Raw genomic sequence first — 11210 nt, 5'->3', positions numbered from 1 at the left:
TCTGCCACTGCTCTTTCCCAAGATCTAATCATTAGATTCCGTTGAACTTCGTTGATTAATTGGTGTTTAAAAAAGTGAGGAATATTAGGGTTGGTGTATATTGCTCTACGTAAGCAGGCCACGGTCCAATATCCCATTCTAGTAGTATCCAAAAAGGAATTCACAAATTGATTGACACACATTGCCTGCAAACTATTTGGGTTGTAGGTGTTTTTACATGGTGGTGGTGATGATGATGATAAACCTTCGTCTTCTATAATAAAAGGACAGATTTCTTCCTTTTCTCTCGTTTGAATGAGGTCCATAAAGAGATGGGGATTTCGGGTTATGAAAAGTACGCATTTTACCTTTTCTACATAAAATGATCCTTATTCTTTCGCCACTATTCGAGCAATTAATTCGCTCTTCGCCGAATTTAAATGATAAATTCGGTCAAGGTTTCGTAGCGTAATACAACATATATCATCACACTTTTTATCACCATCACTGAAAACCCGAAATGTATAATGTGTAGACCATTTATTGTAAATTATATCTTGAGGCTCGTCATCAAAATATTCATTATGTAAACAATAGGGTTTATATTGAATCATCCTGTGATTAACGTAGTTAAGCCATTTTTTATTTTTCAACCATGCTTCGTAATCTCTCAAATCTCGGGTTAATTCCCAACGTAAATTTTTAAACATCATATACCTAAAACAATAATGCCGAAACAAATATTGTTTGAGGGACATAAGCCTTTTCACCACACCCTGATCAACTTTGCAAAATGACGATGGAATCGATATTCTGTCTGCTATCATTATCTCTCTCAGAGCTTCTCGTTCCTGTTTGGAAGCTTGTATCATCATCAGAAATATGGAAGGATCTTTGGCGTAGAGCCTATATCCCGTGATAGGCAATTTTAGGTAATGACTGAGGTACTCAAAATTATGTTCACAGAACATGCTGCTTCTTTGGTCAATGTTAGAGAAGATTTCCACAAACATATAAGAACAATAATTTTCATCCTCCCTAACTGCGACTCGCAGTATAAATTGTAATTGGGATGCCGCAAGATATTCTTCTTGAGTAGATCCAATCCATATTTTTATAGCATAAACATTTACAATTACAATTTGTTGTTTATATACTCTTAATTTAATTATAAATGGTTCTAAAGTAATATCTATACCATACGAACCTGATTTGTCTAAATATTTTTTTATTTGGGAGCTTGATGTAATCGAAGATATAAAAGATTTAAAGGGAAATATGGATACCATGGTTTTAAAAGCTTTGTGCAGCTGAATATTCCAAATGTTAGTAGGAATGTGGTTACTAAATTTCTATTTCTATATATATAACCTTGGAATTGTTAAATGAAATTAAAAAAAAAATGAGGTAAAAATGTTAGCTGATCAACTATTTGTGAGTACATTAAATAAAAAAAATCCCTTTATGTGCAATGAGTGAGAAAAAAATTTAAGTACAGATTCAACGAAAACAAAGTTTTTAGCAACTATTGTCACAAATTAGGATAAATAAATTAGCAAGAAGTATAGAGGTAATAAAAATTTAGAATTTCACTAACTATCCATCCATTCAACCAAAAAGGAGAACACATAAATTTACGTAGGGGGATGGGTCAGCTGGACTTCTCTTTGTGCAGTTTCTTTTACTAAAAACACTACATTTTCACTGGGAATCGGCATATTGTCTTATAAGGCGGTGCTAATTAGAAATAAAATTTTGGCAAGAAGTATATAAGTAATAAAAATTTCGAATTTCACTTAACTATTCCATTCATTTACCAAAAACGAGTACAGTAATAAGTATAATGACGTCATAAGTAAATGAAATGATCAACTATTTTTATTCTTTAGAAAAAAGTATGATACTGCAAAACTTAAAAATATTTTAGTAACCTTTTATTCAAATGATGATCTCCTAACTACCAAAAAAATAGTGAAATCATGTAATAATGATGACAGGTGGCCACGTGAATTAGACAAATTTAATTATCCAGATATGAATCGTTACTATAAATGCTGGACGAAAGACGAACACATTACTTGTATTTTTAAAGGTCTTGATTACCTGGAAACCAAAGGTAGATTACCGAAACCTTCAATTGATTTAGCTAAATATCCCCAATATGAATTAACCACCCATATAACTGGTATTGAGGTGCTAACTAAATTGTCGAGGCTTCAAGATAGTGTGGATCATTTACAAAATGTTGCCTTGCGACTAACGGAAGAAGTACGTAACTCTGAAGTGCAGAAAATGATAACTGAACTGGTTAAATCTACCATCAGCCAGAGTTCAGTCAGTCACTTAAGTTCCCTTTCTAATGTAAAGAAATATGTGAATTAATTGTTTGGGCATTATGGCATTATTAAGATTCATCAATGTTTTTTTATTTATACTTTTAGCATTTGCTCTCATCTTTAGATTTATTTATTATAAGAATAATAAACAAATATGTTATAACATAATCAATTCAGTAAAAAAAAATTTCATGGAATGTGTTCTTATTTTCACATACAAAATATTACACAGTGCTTTGTGTCTCTTATACAATCCCCCCCAAAATTATGTCACCACTGTTTTGGACATGTGAACTAGTTTCATTAAATGGTAGTGGTCGTCGCTGTCACTAAGCATACAAAATATATGAATAGTGATCGCTATCCATTTGGCCAATGTTCCTTATCTTGGGATCTGTAGGGTGTTCGAAATAAAAGTTCAGTAGTTGTTTCATCTGCCACTGCTCTTTCCCACGATCTAATCATTAGATTCCAATGAACTTCCTTGATTAATTGGCGTTTAAAAAAATGAGGAATATTACAGTTGGTGTATATTGCTCTACGTAAGCAGGCCATGGTCCAATATCCCATTCTAGTAGTATCCAAAAAGGAATTCACAAATTGATTGACGCACATTGCCTGCAAACTATTTGGGTTGTAGGTGTTTTTACATGGTGGTAATGATAATAAACCTTCGTCTTCATAAAATGACAGATTTCTTCCTTTTCTCCCGTTTGAATGAGGTCCATAAAGAGATGGGGATTTCGTTTTATGAAAAGTACGCTGTTTACCTTTTCTACATAAAATGATCCATATTCTTTCGCCACTATTCAAGAAATTAATTCGCTCTTCGTCTAATTTAAATGATAAATTCGGTCAATGTTTCCTAGGTTAACACAACATATATCATCACACTTTTTATCACCATCACTGAAAACCCGAAATATATAATCAAGATCCCGCCCAAAACGAGATGCAAGTTCATAGATGGGGTCCCTATAAATTATATCTTGACGAGGCTCGTTAAAAAAAGATCCATCATGTAAACAATAGGGTTTATGTTGAATCATCCTGTGATTAATGTATCACCGCTGCCTGATCAACTTTGTTACATGGCGATGGAATCGATATTCCGTCTGCTATCATTATCTCTCTCAGAGCTTCTCGTTCCTGTTTGGAAGCTTGTATCATCATCAGAAATATGGAAGGATCTTTGGCGTAGGACCTATATCCCGCGATAGGCACTCTTAAGTAATCCGGATCATGGGGGTACTTGAAATTATGTTCAATGTTAGAGAAGATTTCCACAAACATATAGCAACAATAATTTTATTCCTCTTCAACAACGACTCACAGTATAAATTGCAATTGGGATGCTGCAGGATATCCTTCTTGAGTAGAACCCATCCCTATTTTAATAGCATAAACATTTACAATTTTGAGGTCATAGGATATTAATTTAATTATAAATGGTTCTAAACTAATATCTATACCATACGAACAATATTTGTCTACATATTTTTTTATTTGGGAACTTGATGTAATCGAAGATGTAAAAGATATAAAGGAAAATATGGATACCATGATTTTAAAAGCTTTGTGCAGCTGAATATTCCAAATGTTAGTAGGAATGTGGCTAATAAATTTCTATTTCTATATATATAAAACCTTGGAATTGTTAAATGAAATTAAAAAAAAAATGAGGTAAAAATGTTAGCTGATCAACTATTTGTGAGTACATTCAAGCAAAAAAATCCCTTTATGTGCAATGAGTGAGAAAAAAAATTAACTACAGATTCAACGAGAACCAAGTTTTCAGCAACTATTGTCACAAATTAGGAAAAATAAATTAACAAGAAGTACAAAAGTAATAATTACGTAGTGCACTCTGCCCATTAGGCAAAATATGTATAGTGAGTTACTTGACAGTGTATGCAACAATGATGTTGTCCTACTTGGTTAGGTCAACAAGGAAATTTTGGGATAATAAGTTAATTGAGTAAACACAAACTGTATTATAAACTGCCGTTTTAGCAAAGAAAGTGGGTCGGTGAGAGATTGGTCGATCAAAAATGACTTGACCCTCTTATTCCGTCTGGTATGCCTCCTTTACCTTAACTTGTGGGCGACAGAAAGTTAATGAAATTGGGGAGTATGGCTGCTTCGGGACGCCCACTCACGGATGCGATCCCACTATTGCTGGACACGGGTGCTTTTGGCTGCTGGGTTGAAGAAGTTAGGTAAAAAAGTGAATTTGAATTTAAAATTGCCCAAATGCTAGAAAAAGGTGGGGGCCTGGGAGCCGGAGAAATTATTTCGTGTATATTAATGATATTAAAACTACCAAATTGAAATTGACCACAAAGACATCTCACGAATACGATCATGGACATAATATATTAATATGCTAAAGGGAGGAGGATGTGCGTACAAGTACATTCTGCATTATCAGGATCATTTGACAAATTTCTCAGTGTTAGGTCCGTCCCCTTTGTAGTAATCCTAATCCTAAGGTATTTATAATATTTCTACTTTTTAGCATTGGTGGTTTTGTTTTAAATCTTTAACAATGAGCAATTGGTTTGATTCAAAAGGGATAGATAATACATATATACTACTATTTATTGGTTTTCTTAAAGACCTTAAATGTTTAAATTTTTAGTTTCTAAACTATAATGAATGATGAATTTCTTCTATATTATTATTAAAAAAAAGCATATTGTACAAGGGGGTCCATGGGCCGTAGGAGGGTGTGGTGGGGTGAGTTAGTTAATTGGACACAATTATTTTTTCTTTACTCCTTAAAAATGTTAACCTGTGCCTGTTCTTGTCTCCTGACCGAAGACACGTTCCTCCACATTCTCCTGCTTCTCCCATTCCTCCCCTGACTTGGTGTCATCATCTCCATCTGAAGACCATGGCCATTTGATTTTGCTGTAATCGAGCTTCCTTAGTGCCTTTTCTTTCTTCTTCTTCTTTCTCTTTACGGCCTTATTTAGTATCAAGCCCTTCAGTTTGTCAATGAACCGGTCACTTTCGAATGAGTCTGAGGACGACGATGAGGACGACGATAAAGACGACAATGAGGAAGAAGATGAAGAAGATGACCTTGCTTTTACCGTTGATTCAACCAAACAAGACATATGCTCAAGTAAGACAGATGCAGCTTGGCCTCTTTCAGCTTGTTCTTTTGCTTCCCCAGAAGAGTTAGTAGTTATCTCGAAACCCTTCATCATTTCGGAAACAAGGGGTGGGGGAGGATTGAGGGTGGAAAGAACGAACAACAATAATAAATACAACAATAAATAAATACAAAAAATACTTACAATAAATACAATAAATACAATACAAAAAATACGAACAACAATAATAAATACAACAATAAATAAATACAAAAAATACTTACAATAAATAAACAATAAATACAATACAAAAAATACTTTATGCCCGAAACGCTTTGCGTAATAGTGGCTTTAGGCATTATATGTACTAGCTATACCTATAAGTCAAACAATCCTTGTAAATATTTATTGTATGTATGTACCTTACCTAAATAAAATTGTATTGTAAATTAAATTTACTATTATAATTGTGTTTTACTGTAGTATAATGAATAAAAAATCAATCTCTAAATGTCAATTTACCTGAAAGAGACAAATAATTACAAGTCAATCATTTTAGAGTATTTTTCACTATGCTCTCTTCATATGTTTCCAAATGGCTTAGGAAGTGGTATATTCTGACTTGTTCCTTCAGCTGAGATAGCTGGCTGTACCTGATCATTGCGTACATAAGTAGTTAATGTAGGTACTATAACAATAAGAAATAGGGTGTGTGGTTTTTATGATTTGATTCATAAACTGAACTAGTAAGGAATTGATTATTGAAGCTTGTTGTTATGTAATTCTTGCTGGACTAGATGACTGCATATGGATCAACAGTTATACTGGAATGATGCCCGCCACTACCCTGCTGAATGATAAACTGCTTAATTTCAGTAGACTGTATTGAACCTTACTTGACACCTGACACTGGAGCTGGAGAGAGAGCAAGGGGTTGTGACTCTTAAATAGGCAGAAATTCTCCTCTTATACCACCATCCCATCCCCCTCCCTCCACCATAGGTTGCTGAATCAATACAAGTTATTTTAATTAATATTTTCTATATTTTTACTAATATAGGCCGATTACTAAATTCTAATTCTGATTATTTTGTTACATCATAAACACATAATTTAATGGATAAGTAGTATATAATTTAGCATTCAAAATAATTATTTCTTGGATAGTATATTCAACACCGAAGTCTGTTCAATGATTTTCAACATTGAATACACGATACCATAATTTTACATTCTCTCGAATATTACGTTTCTGGACTCATAATCGGGAACCATATCAGGGAGTCCTCCTGCTCTTCCTCCTGTTTCTTGTTCTTCTTCCGAGACTTCCACATAAATATTAAATTTAATGCTAGCAAAGGTTTCTGAGGAATTAATATTCTTAGCCACCATTTTACATTCCACCTCATTATTACATCTTGAAGTTCAAGTTTCATTACCACAAATGGTGGTAATGAATTTTCTTTAATTGGAAAATCATACTTAGAGAATCCCTGAATAAATATATCTTGACTTGCCGCATGCGTACATGATATCCACAATTTGTCCATGTCGAATTTTTTTTCTTTTATTGTGGGATTTAGCCCGTACTGCATTTATATGGTTCTGTAATGTAACATCTTGTATTTCACTTTGATCTGTATAAACATTAGGTTTCAAATCATGATTATTCCAAGGAAATATTAAAATAATTGGATTTTTGGTATAATATCCCTTGTCGTAACTAGAATTTTGCCATACATAATTTGCGTTATATGAGACAATATTATTATATAAATATCTGTGGATTTTATTGTAATTTAAAAGGAAGCTATTAAAAGGCTTAATGATTGTATTCTCACTTTCGATTCTATTCTTAGGATTATACGAAATTGGTGGTTTAGGAATAATTACGAGACCTTTATAGGTATTTATATCTCTGATAAACGGGGAGAATAATGATTCCAACTTTGAGATGATTATATTAGATTCTTCAGAGGACTCTGTTGTTGTTGTTGTTGTTGAACTGATGGTGGATGGTAATGTGATTTCTTGAAGTACTTCAGAGGATTCTGTTGTTGTTGAACTGATGGTGGATGGTAATATTGTTTCTTGAAGTACTTCAGAGGACTTTGTTGTTGTTGTTGTTGTTGTTGGACTGATGGTGGATGGTAATGTTTCAGAGAATTTTGTTGTTGTTGGACTGATGGGGGATTGTAATGTTGTTTCATGAGTAAGTTCAGAGAATTTTGTTGTTTGACTGTTGACGGAATGGTATGTTTCTTGATTGGAGGACTCTGGAATCGGATCATGTCTGATAGCCTTACTGACATTGATACGTTTTCCGCGTAAATGAATAATTATTATAACGACTACAATTAGGATTATAGTAACTAAAATTCGTATTAACCCCATTGCTACTTTTTTCTTTTTTTCCTATTGTTTTTTAGTTATAATAAATTCATAAAAAAACTATTTTAACAAAATATCAAACATATGCTGGTTTGAACCCCAAAAAGCATTGATTAACGGTTATACTTATACTTTTTGAACAATAAGTTTTACAATTAGACCAGCAAATATTGTTATTATAAACAACGCTATGAACAATAAACTGAACTATATCATCTGATAATATTAAACTATACCTATCTTTATTATTATTATTATTATTATTATTATTATTATTATTATTATTATTATATATACATTTGTTTCTTTAAAAAAATAGAAGTTTAATAATAATGGAAAATTGCTTTTTATTAGCTTTTAATTATATGAAAACTTTTTCTTAATCGAATGGATATGTCCATAAACGACATATCCTATACGAAGCCTCTGCTTCAGTAGTAAATATGGCTAATGGTTATTGTTATGTAGATAAATCGGTCTTTCATTTTCCCTTCAAATGCATTGATAGGTATCTAGATATAAATACAAAAACGAACAAGGATGAAATGACAGATGAAGAATTAAACCAAAATCAAGAAGAATTAAATAACTTAAGCGAATGTCTAGAAACTCTGGTGTCCGAATATGATATAAAATATGTCTGGGTCTATGGAATTAATCAAATCTTATTACAATTACCTGTTTTACAAAATCTGGCAGTCTTCGATATCCGAAATAAGAACATCCACACATTTTTAGACAAAATAACAATAAATAAATCTTTCAATGAATCTCGAAATGTATTATACCGTCGGGGTAATATTTATATATTTCTACTAGTTTTACATAGTATTACAAATCTTTGTCATTTACTCGCCCAAAATTTGATTAATGGATACCAGGATTCCACAAAGAATATTACCTTCTATACCACAAACAAAAACAGCAATAATGATCTACAGTGTAATTTTCATTTAGAAGGTGAGAGTAGTTCAATTTGTGCTTGTCTGTTGAATGAAATAAACCGCCTTACTCTTATGTTCATATCGGCTAGTCAAGAGCTATATACGACAGAATATAAAGACTACATTAATAGTAATCATAGGGAAAAGGAACGAATGTGACACTATATGGCTGAACGTGAAGTCGAATACAAACTGCAAGCGCTGTTGCTCAGTATGGTTTGGCCCGAGAAAATACATTGGCAATGTAGGAGAAACGTAAATGGAATGGATGTAGGTGTAACAATTCTAAACTCTCCTGTTAAAAATATATATAATTGGATTCAATGGTAGGTTAGGAATTTTAACAAACATATAATGAAGCAAACAAGGGTGAATCATCAAGATTCATATATCATAGCAAATATTCTGATCTTTTTAGGGTATGAAGAAACACATAATATATGTAAACTACCATAACAACAATCCTGAAACATTTCTCCGGCTTTGTGATAGAGAATCTGTTAACTTGATTTTGTTATATTATAGCTTCCCAAAATTACAAAATATATATTGTATAATATACTTAATAAAGAAAAGAGAGAGAGAGAGAACTAGAAAATAGAATATAGGGAGAGAGGGAAGTGCGATTGCCTTTTCCACTATTATTAAAGTGTTTATAATAAATAAACATTGTTTATTTGAATGCCTTAATGTTTGTTTGTTTGTGTGTGTGTTTGACAGATTTAACCTTGTTTGTGTTAATATGCTATAAAGTTTGTGTGAAGAGGCTCTGGGAAAATGAAGGAAATCAACCATTCCAATAAATATATTTTCCAGCTACATACATAAATACAATAATTATATTATAAAAAAAAAAAAATACCACCCAATTTAATATCATAAAATTGTGTAGTGAGTACAATAGGGCATGAATGATATACTACTAACCTTAAATATGGCACGAGCCAAGTTTAATTAATAAAGCTTTGGTAGGGGAAAATCAACAGAGGTGGTCACGGCATGTGGCACTTGGGTGGCCACAGCAATAATAACAATTGAGTTGGCCCACCCATATCGGGCGGCCCTGGATGAATTATTAAATAATTAATCATCAGTGGGGGGGCCATTTCTCGATATATATTTTGTAAAAATGTAAGGTCCTCAATGAAAGCATTATCTAATCGAGACTTACTAATAGACTCTTGGTACAAGATAGCAGCTGGTATGCCTTCATGCCTGCAAAAATAGGCTGCCGTGTGCAAATAATGAGGATAATTTGAAGAATAATGAGGTGCTACATGTAAGTGTTGATTATACCTCTTACTGGGTATCAGGTAAAAAGGACAATCTCGACATTGACAAGCATTACCCAACAGCCCTACATCTGGTAGGTATTTCTTATACACTTCTTCAAAAGTATCATTTGTTACCTGAACTCCTCGTCCAGAAGCCTCTATTAGGATTTGTGGCCTTGTCATAGGGAGCACAATTTCTCTGTGCGTTGATAAATATTCCTGCAACCACAAATCATTTTTATGTTGAACAATTATATTTTCAAACTCCTTGTAAATATTGAGACAATTCTCCTGGTGAACCCGCTGAGTCACTAAAGCTTGGACGTTATCACTAACATTTGAAGTTAGCCGTTCACGAGAGTCTCTATACTGTAGGGCATGTGCAGTATAAATAAACACGTTGTGTTCATTAAACATATTGTCAATAACCTCTTCCTTTAGACCAACTTCTTTAGCAAAAATTCGCAATGAAAACCAAGATATATCTCCAGCCAGAAAAACATCCCGTTGCTTCTCTACCTTCTTCATATCCACAGCTATGGGGATCTGTTCAATTAACTTTTCCTTAATATTTTGTATGTCCTCGTCTTTAAAATGTTTTCTGGCTGTCTTATCAACCTCTTCTAAGGTATAAAAATCCTTAAGGGTCAGGTTTTCTGAGGTCGCAATGTAGTTCTTCACCCCTTCTTCTTTAAGCTTTTCATCAACAAGTGTTTTGGCAAAGAAATCAGTGAAATGTGTGGAATTCTTTTCCTGTTTCTTATATTTAGAAAGGCAACGACCAATGTATTCTAAGAGAATCATTCTCACAACTTTGATAACAACTTTGTCCTCTAGAGGAGTCTCATCACTTCGTTGATGTAAGTAAAGTATAAACATAGGTTTAATTAGTGACTCACATTTTATGGGCTTTCCCCCAAATTTCTTTCAAAACTCTCTGTCATGAGTGCTTGGACCGTATCATTGATAAGCACTTGCCAATATTTGTTAAAACTTGGTCGGTGGAGATACCCCGATGTTGCTGTTGCTTCTATGTGTGCAATACGCAATTGCACAAACTCGGGCATAGGCTGAGTTGGGTTTTCAAACAGAATCCTCATCCAGGTCACTCCTAAAGCTGCCATGTGAATGTCAAAATCAATAATGTGTGGATTTTTTGTGATTGCATAAGTCGCACACATCGCA

This window comes from Procambarus clarkii, chromosome 76 (assembly GCF_040958095.1).
Source record: "Procambarus clarkii isolate CNS0578487 chromosome 76, FALCON_Pclarkii_2.0, whole genome shotgun sequence".
NCBI lineage: Eukaryota > Metazoa > Arthropoda > Malacostraca > Decapoda > Cambaridae > Procambarus > Procambarus clarkii.
Note: the sequence above shows the minus strand (reverse complement) of the source record.